The sequence below is a fragment of the Hemitrygon akajei genome, chromosome 6, assembly GCF_048418815.1.
Source record: "Hemitrygon akajei chromosome 6, sHemAka1.3, whole genome shotgun sequence".
Lineage (NCBI taxonomy): Eukaryota > Metazoa > Chordata > Chondrichthyes > Myliobatiformes > Dasyatidae > Hemitrygon > Hemitrygon akajei.
The window spans coordinates 186922239-186936151 of NC_133129.1; the positions used below are offsets into that span (position 1 = coordinate 186922239).

The 13913-nt window shown below is 46.5% G+C and overlaps 1 protein-coding gene across 3 annotated transcripts in view; it reads right to left on the reverse strand.

Annotated features, from left to right (window-relative positions):
* LOC140729774 (cadherin-related family member 5-like) overlaps positions 1–13913 on the reverse strand; it is a 152742-nt gene that overhangs the window by 13609 nt on the left and 125220 nt on the right. The window lies entirely within an intron of this gene.

Here is a 13913-nt window from a genome sequence, read left to right on the forward strand (position 1 = left end):
ACGTGTGGGATGACACAGTCCTGGCTGTGTGAGTCACTGGTTCCGATGGTCTGGTTCCCCGAGCTGTTGTTGTCTTCACGGACGGTGGAGCTGGTTTAAAAGGAGCTCACTTTAATAAAGAGGGAGGCAGTGGGGTGGGTTATCCCAGGATCCAGTGATGGGTCAGGGATACAGTTCCCATCTGTGTTTGGGTACAGATCGGGCTCTCACTCTACCATGGGATAGTCCGTGTTGGAACAGGTCACATTTCCTTGTGATGGCATCTTCTCAGGGCTATTTACCTCCTACCGCTTGTGGTCCATCCCTCCCTCTGAATATTCCTGGACTCCCATTCCCACTCGTCACATTGTGGAAGGAGTGCTTCTGAGGAATTCTCTCTGCGTCTTTCTCAATCCCTGTCAAGGTGGTCTTGTAGCTTTCTGCTTCTTTCTCAATAAAAGAACCAACTAGTTCCCCTCCAGTACCAGCCCCACCCTTACAGTCTGCCAGAAATGCTCCTCACCCTCAACAATTTCTACTTCGGCTCCTCCCACTTTCTCCAGACTCAAGGAGTGGCCATGGGCCCCAGATATGCCTGCCTCTTCTTTGACTATGTAGAATAGTCTATCTTCCAAGCCTTTCCCGGTAATGCTCCCCAAATCTTCCTCCACTACATTGACCTCTGCATTGGTGCTGCTTCATGCATTCATGCTGAGCTCTTCAGTTTCATCAACTTTGCCTCTAACTTCCACCTTGCCCTTAAATTCACATGGTCCATTTCTGACATCTCTCTCACCTTTCTTAAGCTCTCTGTCTCCATCTCTGGAGACTAATAGTTGACCCACATCTTTTATAAACCTACTGATTCTGACGGTTATCTTGAATATACCTCTTCACACTCTGTAAAAATGCTATTCCCTTTTCTTAGTTCTTTCATCTTAGCCACATCTATTGCCTGGATGTAGTTTCCTTTCCAGGATATCAGAGAGGTCCTCCTTCTTCAAAGAACAGGGTTTCTCTTCCTCCACCATTGGTGCTGTACTCATTCGCATCTCCTCCATTTCCCGAACATCTGCACTCGTCCCATCATCCCACCATCTTACCGGGGATAGAGTTCCTCTTGTCCTCATTTACCACTCCATGAGTTTCCGCATTCAACACATCATTCTCCATAACTTCTGCCATCTCCAAAGATATCTTTACCTTCTCCCCCCTCTCCACTTTCCACAGAGATCACTCCCTCAGTGATTCCCTTGTCTATTTGTCCCTCCCCACTAATCTCCCTCCTGCCACTTATCCCAGGGAGCAGCCAAAGTGCTACACTTGCCCAGTCACCACCTCCCTCACCTCCATTCAGGGCCCCAAGCAGTCTTTCCAGGTGAGGTAACACTTCATCTGTGAATCTGCTGGGGTTGTCTACTGTATCCTGTGCTCCCGATGCAGCCTCCTCTACATTGGTGAGACCCGTCATAAATTGTAGGATTGCATAATTGAGCAGCTCTGTGGAACTTCCCAGTGGCCAAACATCTTAATTCTGATTCCCATTCCCAATCTGAGATGTCAGTTCATGGCCTCCTCTTGTTCCAAGATGGGGCACCCTTAGGGTGGAGAAGCAACACTTTATATTCCACCTCGATAGCCTCCGACCTATGGCATGAATATCAATTTTTCCTTCTGGTAAAAAAAATTCCTATCCCCTCCCCTCTTCTATTTCCCACTCTGGCCTCTTCCCTCTTCTCACCTACCCATCACCTCCCCCTGCATCCCCTCTTCCTACCCCTCACCTCCCCCTGCGTCCCCTCTTCCTTCCCTTTCTCCTATGCTCCACTCTCCTCTCCCATCAAATTCTTTCTTCTCCAGACCTTTACTTTTCCTGCTCAGCTGGGTTTCCACCTCACTTTCTAGCTGGTCCTCCTCACCCCTCCCCCTCCTTTTTGTTCTGCCATCTTCCTCCCTTCCTTTCCAGTCCTGGGGAAGGGTCTTGGCCAGAAACATTGTCTGCTTCTTCTCCCCCGTAGATGCTGCCTGACCTGCTGAGTTCCTCCAGCATTTTGTATGTGTTACTCTTGATTTCCAGCATCTGCAGAACTTCTTGTGATTTTGAGGAATTGTCACACTGTCAGAGGGGCGAATCTTAGGGAACGTCACACTGCTGGAGTGGCGGTACTGCGGAGTGGGACATCTGCCTTGGCTGGACTCGCTCACTCAGCTGGGACATGTGGGAGAAAGTTGGGATGAGCATTGCTGCTGAACCGCCGGTTTCTCAGGAAGTGCTGGGGAATGGGGTAGTGGACTCTACCAGGGACACGTGCTGGGGAATTGACACAGTGTGATCCCACTAGCTTACTTGTTACTCCTGGTCCGGGGTCAGGGTGTTTAGACGAAGATGGCCCAGCTCCTGAGGTGCCCAGGTTTGGTGTTGTCCCAGTGACCAGAGGTTTGGTTGATGTAGGTCGGGGTCCAAGGGTCTGTCCGTCTGTAGTTCCAGAGGTCGTGGGTTGGCTCTTGTACGTGTGGGATGACACAGTCCTGGCTGTGTGAGTCACTGGTTCCGATGGTCTGGTTCCCCGAGCTGTTGTTGTCTTCACGGACGGTGGAGCTGGTTTAAAAGGAGCTCACTTTAATAAAGAGGGAGGCAGTGGGGTGGGTTATCCCAGGATCCAGTGATGGGTCATAGAAACATAGAAAACCTACAGCAGAATACAGGCCCTTCAGCGCACAATGCTGTGCCGAACATGTACTTACTTTAGAAATTAGCAAGGGTTACTCACAGCCCTATATTTTTCTAAACTCCATGTACCTATCCAGGAGGCTCTTAAAAGACCCTATCGTATCCGTCTTCACCACCGTCCCCAGCAGCCCATATAAAAGGTGCAGAGGAGATTTACAAGGATGTTGCCTGGATTGGGGAGCATGCCTGATGAAAACAGGTTGAGTGAACTTGGCCTTTTCTCCTTGGAGCATAGAAACATAGAAAAGCTACAGCACCATACAGGCCCTTTGGCCCACAATGCTGTACCGAACATCTCCTACCTCAGAACTACCTAGGGTTACCCATAGCTCTCTATTTTCTAAGCTCCGTGTATCCATCCAAGAGTCTCTTAAAAGACCCTATCGTATCTGCCTCCTCCACTGCCATTCCACACACTCACCATTCTCTGTGTAAAAAACTTACCTTATACTCCTCTATCAGGTCACCTCTCATCCTCTGTCACTCCAAGGAGAAAAGGCCGAGTTCACTCAACCTATTCTCATAAGGCATGCTCCCCAATCCAGGCAACATCCTTGTAAATCTCCTCTGCACCCTTTCTATGGTTTCCACATCCTTCCTGTAGTGAGTTGACCAGAACTGAGCACAGTACTCCAAGTGAGGTCTGACCAGGGTCCTATATAGCTGTAACATTACCTCTCAGTCCTAAACTCAATCCCACGATTGATGAAGGCTAATAAACTATATGCCTTTTTAAATACAGAGTCAACCTGCACAGCAGCTTTGAGTGTCCTGTGGACTCAGGCCCAAGATCCCTCTGATCCTCCACACTGCCAAGAGTCTTACCATTAATACTATATTCTGCCATCATATTTGACCTATCAAAATGAACCACCTCATGCTTATCTGGGTTGAACACCATCTGCCATTTCTCAGCCCAGTTTTGCATCCTATCAATGTCCTGCTGTAACATCTGACAGCCCTCCACACTATCCACAACACCCCAAACCTTTATGTCATCAGCAAAATTACTAACACATCCCTCCACTTCCTCATCCAGGTCATTTATAAAAGTCATGGAGAGAAGGAGTCCCAGAACAGATCCCTGAGGCACCGCACTCGTCACTGACCTCCATGCAGAATATGACTAGTCTACAACCAGTCTTTGCCTTCTGTGGGCAAGCCAGTTCTGGATCCACAAAGCTTGGATCCTCTGCTTGGATCCCATGCATCCTTACTTTCTCAATAAGCCTTACATGGGGTACCTTATCAAATGCCTTGCTGAAATACATATACCTATATCTACTGCTCTACCTTCATCAACGTGTTTAGTCACATCCTCAAAAAATTCAATCAGGCTCATAAGGCACGACCTGCCCTTTAACAAAGCCATGCTGACTCTTCCTAATCATGGTATGCCTCTCCAAATGTTCATAAATCCTGCCTCTTTTCCATCAATTTCCCAACCACTGATGTAAGACTCACTGGTTTATAATTTCCTGGGCTATCTCTACTCCTTTTCTTGAATAAGGGAACAACATTTGCAACCCTCCAGTCCTCTGGAACCTCTCCATTTCCATTGATGATGCAAAAATCATCGCCAGAGGCTCAGCAATCTCCTCCCTCGCCTCCCACAGTAGCCTGGGGTACATCTCATTTGGTTCCAGAGACTTATCCAACTTGATGCTTTCCAAAAGCTCCAGCACATCTTTTTTCTTAATATCTATATGCTCAAGCTTTTCATTCCACTGTAAGTCATCCCTACAATCACAAAGATCCTTTTCTGTAGTGAATACTCAAGCAAAGTATTCATTAAGTACCTCTGCTATCTCCTCCTGTTCCATACACACTTTTCCACTGTCACACTTGATTGGTCCTATTCTCGCATGTCTTATCCTCTTGCTCTTCACATACCTGTAGAATGCCTTAGGGTTTTCTTTAATCCTGCTCGCCAAGGCCTTCTCATGGCCCCTTCTGGCTCTTTTAATTTCATTCTTCAGCTCCTTCCTGCTAGCCTTATAATCTTCTAGATCTCTATCATTACCTAGTTTTTTGAACTATTCATAACCTTTCAGAACCATAGAACATTACAGCACAGAAACAGGCCTTTTGGCCCTCCTTGGCTGTGCCGAACCATTTTTCTGCCTAGTCCCACTGACCTGCACCTGGGCCATATCCCTCCATACCCCTCTCATACCTGTCCAAGTTTTTCTTAAATGTTAAAAGTGAGCCTGCATTCACCACTTCATCTGGCAGCTCATTCCACACTCCCACCACTCTGTGTGAAGAAGCCCCCCCAATGTTCCCTTTAATTTTCTCCCCATCACCCTTAACCCATGTCCTCTGGATTTTTCCTCCCCTAGTCTCAGTGGAAAAAGCCTGCTTGCATTCACTCTATCTATAACCATCATAATTTTATATACCTCTATCAAGTCTCCCCTCATTCTTCTACACTCCAGGGAATAAAGTCCTAACCTATTCAACCTTTCTCTGTAACTCAGTTTCTCAAATCCCGGCAACATCCTTGTAAACCTTCTCTGCACTCTTTCAACCTTATTAATATCCTTCCCGTAATTCGGTGACCAGAATACTCCAAATTCGGTCTCACCAATGTCTTATACAACCTCACCATAACATTCCAACTCTTATACTCAATACTTTGATTTATAAAGGCCAATGTACCAAAAACTCTCTTTAGTACCCTATCTACCTTTGAGGCCACTTTTAGGGAATTTTGTATCTGTATTCCCAGATCCCTCTGTTCTACCGCACTGCTCAGTGCCCTACCATTTACCTTGTATGTTCTACCTTGGTTTTTCCTTCCAAAGTGCAATTCCTCACACTCGTCTGTATTAAACTCCATCTGCCATTTTTCAGCCCATTTTTCCAGCTGGTCCAAATCCCTGTACAAACTTTGAAAACCTTCCTCACTGTCCACTACACCTCCAATCTTTGTGTCAACTCACCATGTATACCTAGCGACTGAATCGTCCTAACTAACCTCCCATATGGGACCTTGTCAAAGAACTTACTGAAGTCCATGTAGACAACATCCACTGCCTTTCCTTCATCCACTTTCCTTGTAACCTCCTCGAAAAACTCTAAGAGATTTGTTAAACATAACCTACCACGCACAAAGCCGTGTTGACTATCCCTAATAAGTCCCTGTCTATCCAAATACTTGTAGATCCTATCTCTTAGTACTCCTTCCAATAATTTACCTACTACCAACGTCAAACTTACCAGCCTATAATTTCCTGGGTTACTTTTAGAGCCATTTTTAAACAATGGAACAACATGAGCTATCCTCCAATCCTCCAGCACCTCAACCGTAGATACCGACATTTTAAATATATCTGCCAGGGCCCCTGCAATTTCAATACTAGTCTCCTTCAAGGTCTGAGAGAATACCCTGCCAGGTCCTGGGGATTTATCTACTCTGATTTGCCTCAAGACAGCAAGCACCTCCTCCTCTTCAATCTGTATAGGTTCCATGACCTCACTGCTTGTTTGCCTCATTTCCATTGACTCCATGCCAGTTTCCTTGGTAAATACAGACGCAAAAAACCCATTTAAGATCTCCCCCATTTCTTTTGGTTCCATACATAGCCGACCACTCTGATCTTCAAGAGGACCAATTTTATCCCTTACTATCCTTTTGCTCTTAACATACCTGTAAAAGCTCTTTGGATTATCCTTCACCTTGACTGCTAATGCTACCTCATGTCTTCCTTTAGCCCTCCTGATTTCTTTAAGTTTTTTTTGCACTTCTTATACTCCTCAAGTACCTTATTTGCTCCGTTTCCTATAAATGTCATACATCTCTCTCTTCTTCTTTATCAGAATTCCAATATCCCCAGGGAACCAAGGTTCCTTATTCTTATTCACTTTACCTTTAATCCTGACAGGAACATACAAACTCTGCACTCTTGAAATTTCTCCTTTGAAGGCCTCCCACTTATCAATCACATCTTTGCCAGAGAACAACCTGACCCAATCCACGCTTTTTAGATCCTTTCTCATTTCTTCAAATTTGGCCTTTTTCCAGTTTAGAACCTCAACCCGAGGACCAGATCTATCTTTATTCATGAACAAGTTGAAACTAATAGTGTTATGATCACTGGAACCAAAGTGTTCCCCTACACACACTTCCATCACCTGTCCGAACTCGTTTCCTAATAGGAGATCTAATATTGCATCCTCTCTTTAAGGTGGGGGGTTATATGGGAGGCAGGGTTTGAGGGTCGGCACAACATTGTGGGCCAAAGGGCCTGTAATGTGCTGTACTATTCTATGTTCTATGTTCTCTCTAGTTGGTACCTCTATATATTGATTTAGAAAACTTTCCTGAACATATTTTACAGACTCTATCCCGTCTAGACCTTTAACAGTATGGGAGTCCCAATCAACATGTGGAAAATTAAAATCCCCTACTATCACAATTTTATGTTTCCTGCAGTTGTCTGCTAACTCTCTACAGATTTGCTCCTCCAATTCTCGCTGACTATTGGGTGGTCTATAATACAACCCCATTAATGTGGTCATGCCTTTCCTGTTTCTCAGCTCCACCCATATGGCCTCGGTAGACAAGCCCTCTAATCTGTCCTGCCTGAGCACTGCTGTAACATTTTCCCTGACTATCAATGCCACCCCCCCCCCCCCCACCCTTCATCCCTCTGCCTCTATCATGTCTGAAACATCAGAACCCTGGAACATTAAGCTGCCAGTCCTGCCCCTCCTGTAGCCAAGTTTCAGTAATGACTATAATGTCATAATTCCATGTGCCAATCCAGGCCCTTAGCTCGTCTGCCTTTCCCACAAATACTCCTTGCATTGAAATAGACACACTTCAGAAGATTATTACCACCACACACAACCCTTCTATTTCTGATTTTGCATGAACTTTTAACATCATTTATTTTCACCCCCGCACCACTATCTGCTCTGGCACTCTGGTTCCCACCCCACTGCAAGTCTAGTTTAAACCCTCCTCAATAGCACTAGCAAATCTCCCTGCAAGGATATTGGTCCCCTGTAGTTCAGGTGTAACCCGTCTCTCTTGTACAGGTCCCACCTGCCCCAGAAGAGTTCCCAGTTTTCTTTTCTTCTTGACTAGATTTTCAACAGCCTTTGTACACCACGGTTCCTGTACCCTACCATCCTTTCCCTGTCTCAATGGAACGTAACTATACTGAACACCACTGAAATATCCCCTGAACACTTGCCACATTTCTGTCATACATTTCCCTGAGAACATCTGTTCCCAATTTATGCTTCCAAGTTCCTTCCTGATAGCCTCATATTTCCCCTTACTCCAATTAAACGTTTCCCTAACTTGTCTGTTCCTATCCCTCTCCAATGCTATGGTAAAGGAGATAGAATTGTGATCACTATCTCCAAAATGCTCTCCCACTGAGAGATCTGACATCTGACCAGGTTCATTTCCCAATACCAGATCAAGTACAGCCTCTCCTCTTGTAGGCTTATCTACATATTGTGTCAGGAAACCTTCCTGAACACACCTAACAAACTCCACCCCATCTAAACCCCTCGCTCTAGGGAGATGCCAATCAAAATTTGGGAAAATAAAATCTCCCAACACAACAACCCTGTTATTATTATACCTTTCTAGAATCTGTCTCCTTATCTGCTCCTCGATGTCCCTGTTACTATTGGGTGGTCTATAAAAAACACCCAGTAGAGTTATTGACCCCTTCCTATTCCTAACTTCCACCCACAGAGACTCAGTAGACAATCCCTCCATGTCTTCCTCTTTTTCTGCAGCCGTGACACTATCTCTGATCAACAGTACCATGCCCCCACCTCTTTTGCCTCCCTCCCTGTCCTTTCTGAAACATTTAAAACCTGGCACTTGAAGTGACAATTCCTGTCCCTGAGCCATCCAAGTCTCTGTAATGGCCACCACATCATATCTCCAAGTACTGATCCACGCTCTAAGCTCATCCGCTTTGTTCATGATACTTCTTGCATTAAAATAAACACTTTTTTTTAGATTATGAGGACACTCAGTCCTCGTTTATTGTCATTTAGAAATGCATGCATGCATTAAGCAATGATACAATGTTCCTCCAGAGTGATATCACAAAATAAAAAAAGGACAAACCAAGACTCACACCATTGGTCTGAAACCATTGGTCCGAGCGTGTCCCTTCTCTATCATCTGCCTATCCTCCCTCTCACACTGACTCCATGTTTTCTCTATTTGTGAGCCAGCTGCCCTTACCTCCTAGCAATTCTGATTTAAGTTCTCCCTAGTAGCCTTAGCAAACCTCCCCGCCAGGATATTGGACCCCTGGGATTGAAGTGCAATCCGTCCTTTTGTACAGGTCACACCTGCCCAAAAGAGGTCCCAATGATCCAGAAATCTGAATCCCTGTCCCTTGCTCCAATCCCTCATCCACACACTTATCCTCCACCTCACTCTATTCCCAAGGTCAGGGATACAGTTCCTGTGTGTGTTTGGGTACAGACTGGGCCCTCATTCCACCATGGGATGGTCCAGGTTGGAACAAGTCACAGCTCCCTGTGACAGCATCTCCACACCCCAGTCTACCCCTGGATCTTCCTGCCCTTACTGCTGTTCACCTCCCACCTTCAATATTCCAGGATTTTACCTCTCAAAGACCTTTATGAAGATTTCTCCATCCCCAGGGTTTTCACTCATTGGATATTGTCATTGTTCAATAGAGGCTCTATTTATAGTGTTTATATCCCTTCAGCCCAACCAGTCATGCCAGCCCATTTAATGCCTCTAGTCCTAATGTCCCATTTTTTTGAACTCTATCTACCCTGGGGCAGGTGGGGCTCATCAGCCTTGACCAGCGGCCCGCCTAGGAGAAGGAAAACTCTAATTTGAAACCTCCGCTGCCTTGTGGCCGTACCCACCCACGGGAAAGGCTTCGGGAGTAAACCCCGAGGAAGAAATCTGGAGCTGGGGTCCCTAAGGCAGTTTGATGTTGTTTACAACTTGGACTACATCAGTGACATGGAGAGGGGGAACCCGCTGTATGGGCAACAGCCGATTCTTCAAATCTTCCCACCCAGGCTTACACCCTGGAGAGGAGACAGCCCACCAGAGGCACAAACCCATGATCCCCCGGGATCAACGGTGGTTACTACTACCCTGGGGAGAAGACTGTCATCGTTACCCATCTCTGCCTCTGATAATTTTAAACATTTCTATATGGTTGTTCCCTTGTTCTCTGAGATTCCAAGGAATAAGGATCTAGGCTGGACCATCTCTTGCTGAAACTCAAGACCTCTATAGTCTTGGCAACAAACTTGTAAATCTTCCCAGGCCAACCACATCTTTCCTCCCATATTAGCTGTGGTGAACTAGATATACCTGTCTGACTGCTCCTGTGGCTCCTCCCACAGACCCTGCTGACTGCTCCTGTGGCTCCTCCCACAGACCCCCGCTGACTGCTCCTGTGGCTCCTCCCACAGACCCCCTGCTGACTGCTCCTGTGGCTCCTCCCACAGACCCCCGCTGACTGCTCCTGTGGCTCCCCCCACAGACCCCTGTATAAAGGCGACTGTGGGCTGCTGCTCTCCCTCATTTTCCCCAGGATGTAGTGTTGTTTATTCTTCCAGTCAATAAAAGCCGATATCTCGCTTCCTAAGTCTCAGCGTGAGTTATTGATGGTGCATCATTAGCATAACACAAATAGTGCACAGTGTTCCAAGTGTGCCCTCACCTATACAAATAGTGCACAGTGTTCCAGGTGTGGCCTCACCTATACAAATAGTGCACAGTGTTCCAGGTGTGGCCTCACCTATACAAATAGTGCACAGTGTTCCAAGTGTGGCCTCACCTATACAAATAGTGCACAGTGTTCCAAGTGTGGCCTCACCTATACAAATAGTGCACAGTGTTCCAGGTGTGGCCTCACCTATACAAATAGTGCACAGTGTTCCAAGTGTGGCCTCACCTATACAAATAGTGCACAGTGTTCCAGGTGTGGCCTCACCTATACAAATAGTGCACAGTGTTCCAAGTGTGGCCTCACCTATACAAATAGTGCACAGTGTTCCAGGTGTGGCCTCACCTATACAAATAGTGCACAGTGTTCCAAGTGTGGCCTCACCTATACAAATAGTGCACAGTGTTCCAGGTGTGGCCTCACCTATACAAATAGTGCACAGTGTTCCAGGTGTGGCCTCACCTATACAAATAGTGCACAGTGTTCCAAGTGTGGCCTCACCTATACAAATAGTGCACAGTGTTCCAGGTGTGGCCTCACCTATACAAATAGTGCACAGTGTTCCAAGTGTGGCCTCACCTATACAAATAGTGCACAGTGTTCCAAGTGTGGCCTCACCTATACAAATAGAGCACAGTGTTCCAGGTGTGGCCTCACCTATACAAATAGTGCACAGTGTTCCAAGTGTGGCCTCACCTATACAAATAGTGCACAGTGTTCCAAGTGTGGCCTCACCTATACAAATAGTGCACAGTGTTCCAGGTGTGGCCTCACCTATACAAATAGTGCACAGTGTTCCAGGTGTGGCCTCACCTATACAAATAGTGCACAGTGTTCCAAGTGTGGCCTCACCTATACAAATAATGCACAGTGTTCCAGGTGTGGCCTCACCTATACAAATAGTGCACAGTGTTCCAGGTGTGGCCTCACCTATACAAATAGTGCACAGTGTTCCAAGTGTGCCCTCACCTATACAAATAGTGCACAGTTGCACGTGTGGCCTCACCTATACAAATAGTGCACAGTGTTCCAGGTGTGGCCTCACCTATACAAATAGTGCACAGTGTTCCAAGTGTGGCCTCACCTATACAAATAGTGCACAGTTGCACGTGTGGCCTCACCTATACAAATAGTGCACAGAGTTCCAGGTGTGGCCTCACCTATACAAATAGTGCACAGTTGCACGTGTGGCCTCACCTATACAAATAGTGCACAGTGTTCCAAGTGTGCCCTCACCTATACAAATAGTGCACAGTTGCACGTGTGGCCTCACCTATACAAATAGTGCACAGTGTTCCAGGTGTGGCCTCACCTATACAAATAGTGCACAGTGTTCCAAGTGTGGCCTCACCTATACAAATAGTGCACAGTTGCACGTGTGGCCTCACCTATACAAATAGTGCACAGTTGCACGTGTGGCCTCACCTATACAAATAGTGCACAGTGTTCCAGGTGTGGCCTCACCTATACAAATAGTGCACAGTGTTCCAGGTGTGGCCTCACCTATACAAATAGTGCACAGTGTTCCAAGTGTGGCCTCACCTATACAAATAGTGCACAGTGTTCCAAGTGTGCCCTCACCTATACAAATAGTGCACAGTTGCACGTGTGGCCTCACCTATACAAATAGTGCACAGTGTTCCAAGTGTGCCCTCACCTATACAAATAGTGCACAGTTGCACGTGTGGCCTCACCTATACAAATTGTGCACAGTGTTCCAGGTGTGGCCTCACCTATACAAATAGTGCACAGTGTTCCAGGTGTGGCCTCACCTATACAAATAGTGCAGTGTTCCAAGTGTGGCCTCACCTATACAAATAGTGCACAGTGTTCCAAGTGTGGCCTCACCTATACAAATAGTGCACAGTGTTCCAAGTGTGGCCTCACCTATACAAATAGTGCACAGTGTTCCAGGTGTGGCCTCACCTTTACAAATAGTGCACAGTGTTCCAAGTGTGGCCTCACCTATACAAATAGTGCACAGTTGCACGTGTGGCCTCACCTATACAAATAGTGCACAGTGTTCCAAGTGTGGCCTCACCTATACAAATAGTGCACAGTGTTCCAGGTGTGGCCTCACCTTTACAAATAGTGCACAGTGTTCCAAGTGTGCCCTCACCTATACAAATAGTGCACAGTGTTCCAGGTGTGGCCTCACCTATACAAATAGTGCACAGTGTTCCAAGTGTGGCCTCACCTATACAAATAGTGCACAGTGTTCCAAGTGTGGCCTCACCTATACAAATAGTGCACAGTGTTCCAGGTGTGGCCTCACCTATACAAATAGTGCACAGTTGCACGTGTGGCCTCACCTATACAAATAGTGCACAGTTGCACGTGTGGCCTCACCTATACAAATAGTGCACAGTGTTCCAGGTGTGGCCTCACCTATACAAATAGTGCACAGTGTTCCAAGTGTGGCCTCACCTATACAAATAGTGCACAGTGTTCCAAGTGTGGCCTCACCTATACAAATAGTGCACAGTTGCACGTGTGGCCTCACCTATACAAATAGTGCACAGTTGCACGTGTGGCCTCACCTATACAAATAGTGCACAGTGTTCCAGGTGTGGTCTCACCTATACAAATAGTGCACAGTGTTCCAGGTGTGGCCTCACCTATACAAATAGTGCACAGTGTTCCAGGTGTGGCCTCACCTATACAAATAGTGCACAGTTGCACGTGTGGCCTCACCTATACAAATAGTGCACAGTTGCACGTGTGGCCTCACCTATACAAATAGTGCACAGTGTTCCAGGTGTGGCCTCACCTATACAAATAGTGCACAGTGTTCCAAGTGTGGCCTCACCTATACAAATAGTGCACAGTGTTCCAAGTGTGGCCTCACCTATACAAATAGTGCACAGTTGCACGTGTGGCCTCACCTATACAAATAGTGCACAGTTGCACGTGTGGCCTCACCTATACAAATAGTGCACAGTGTTCCAGGTGTGGTCTCACCTATACAAATAGTGCACAGTGTTCCAGGTGTGGCCTCACCTATACAAATAGTGCACAGTGTTCCAGGTGTGGCCTCACCTATACAAATAGTGCACAGTGTTCCAAGTGTGGCCTCACCTATACAAATAGTGCACAGTGTTCCAGGTGTGGCCTCACCTATACAAATAGTGCACAGTGTTCCAGGTGTGGCCTCACCTATACAAATAGTGCACAGTGTTCCAGGTGTGGCCTCACCTATACAAATAGTGCACAGTGTTCCAGGTGTGGCCTCACCTATACAAATAGTGCACAGTTGCACGTGTGGCCTCACCTATACAAATAGTGCACAGTTGCACGTGTGGCCTCACAGCAATTTGCACAACTACAACATGATATCTTAACTCCTATACTCAACGCCCTGACTGATGAAGGCGAGTGTGCCAAATGCCTTTCTCATCACTTTGCTTCCATGTGATATTGATTTAGTGAACGATGCACTTGTCATCCGCAGTGCCTCTGTTTCTTTACACTTCTTACTGCCCTAGACTGGTAGTGTAAGT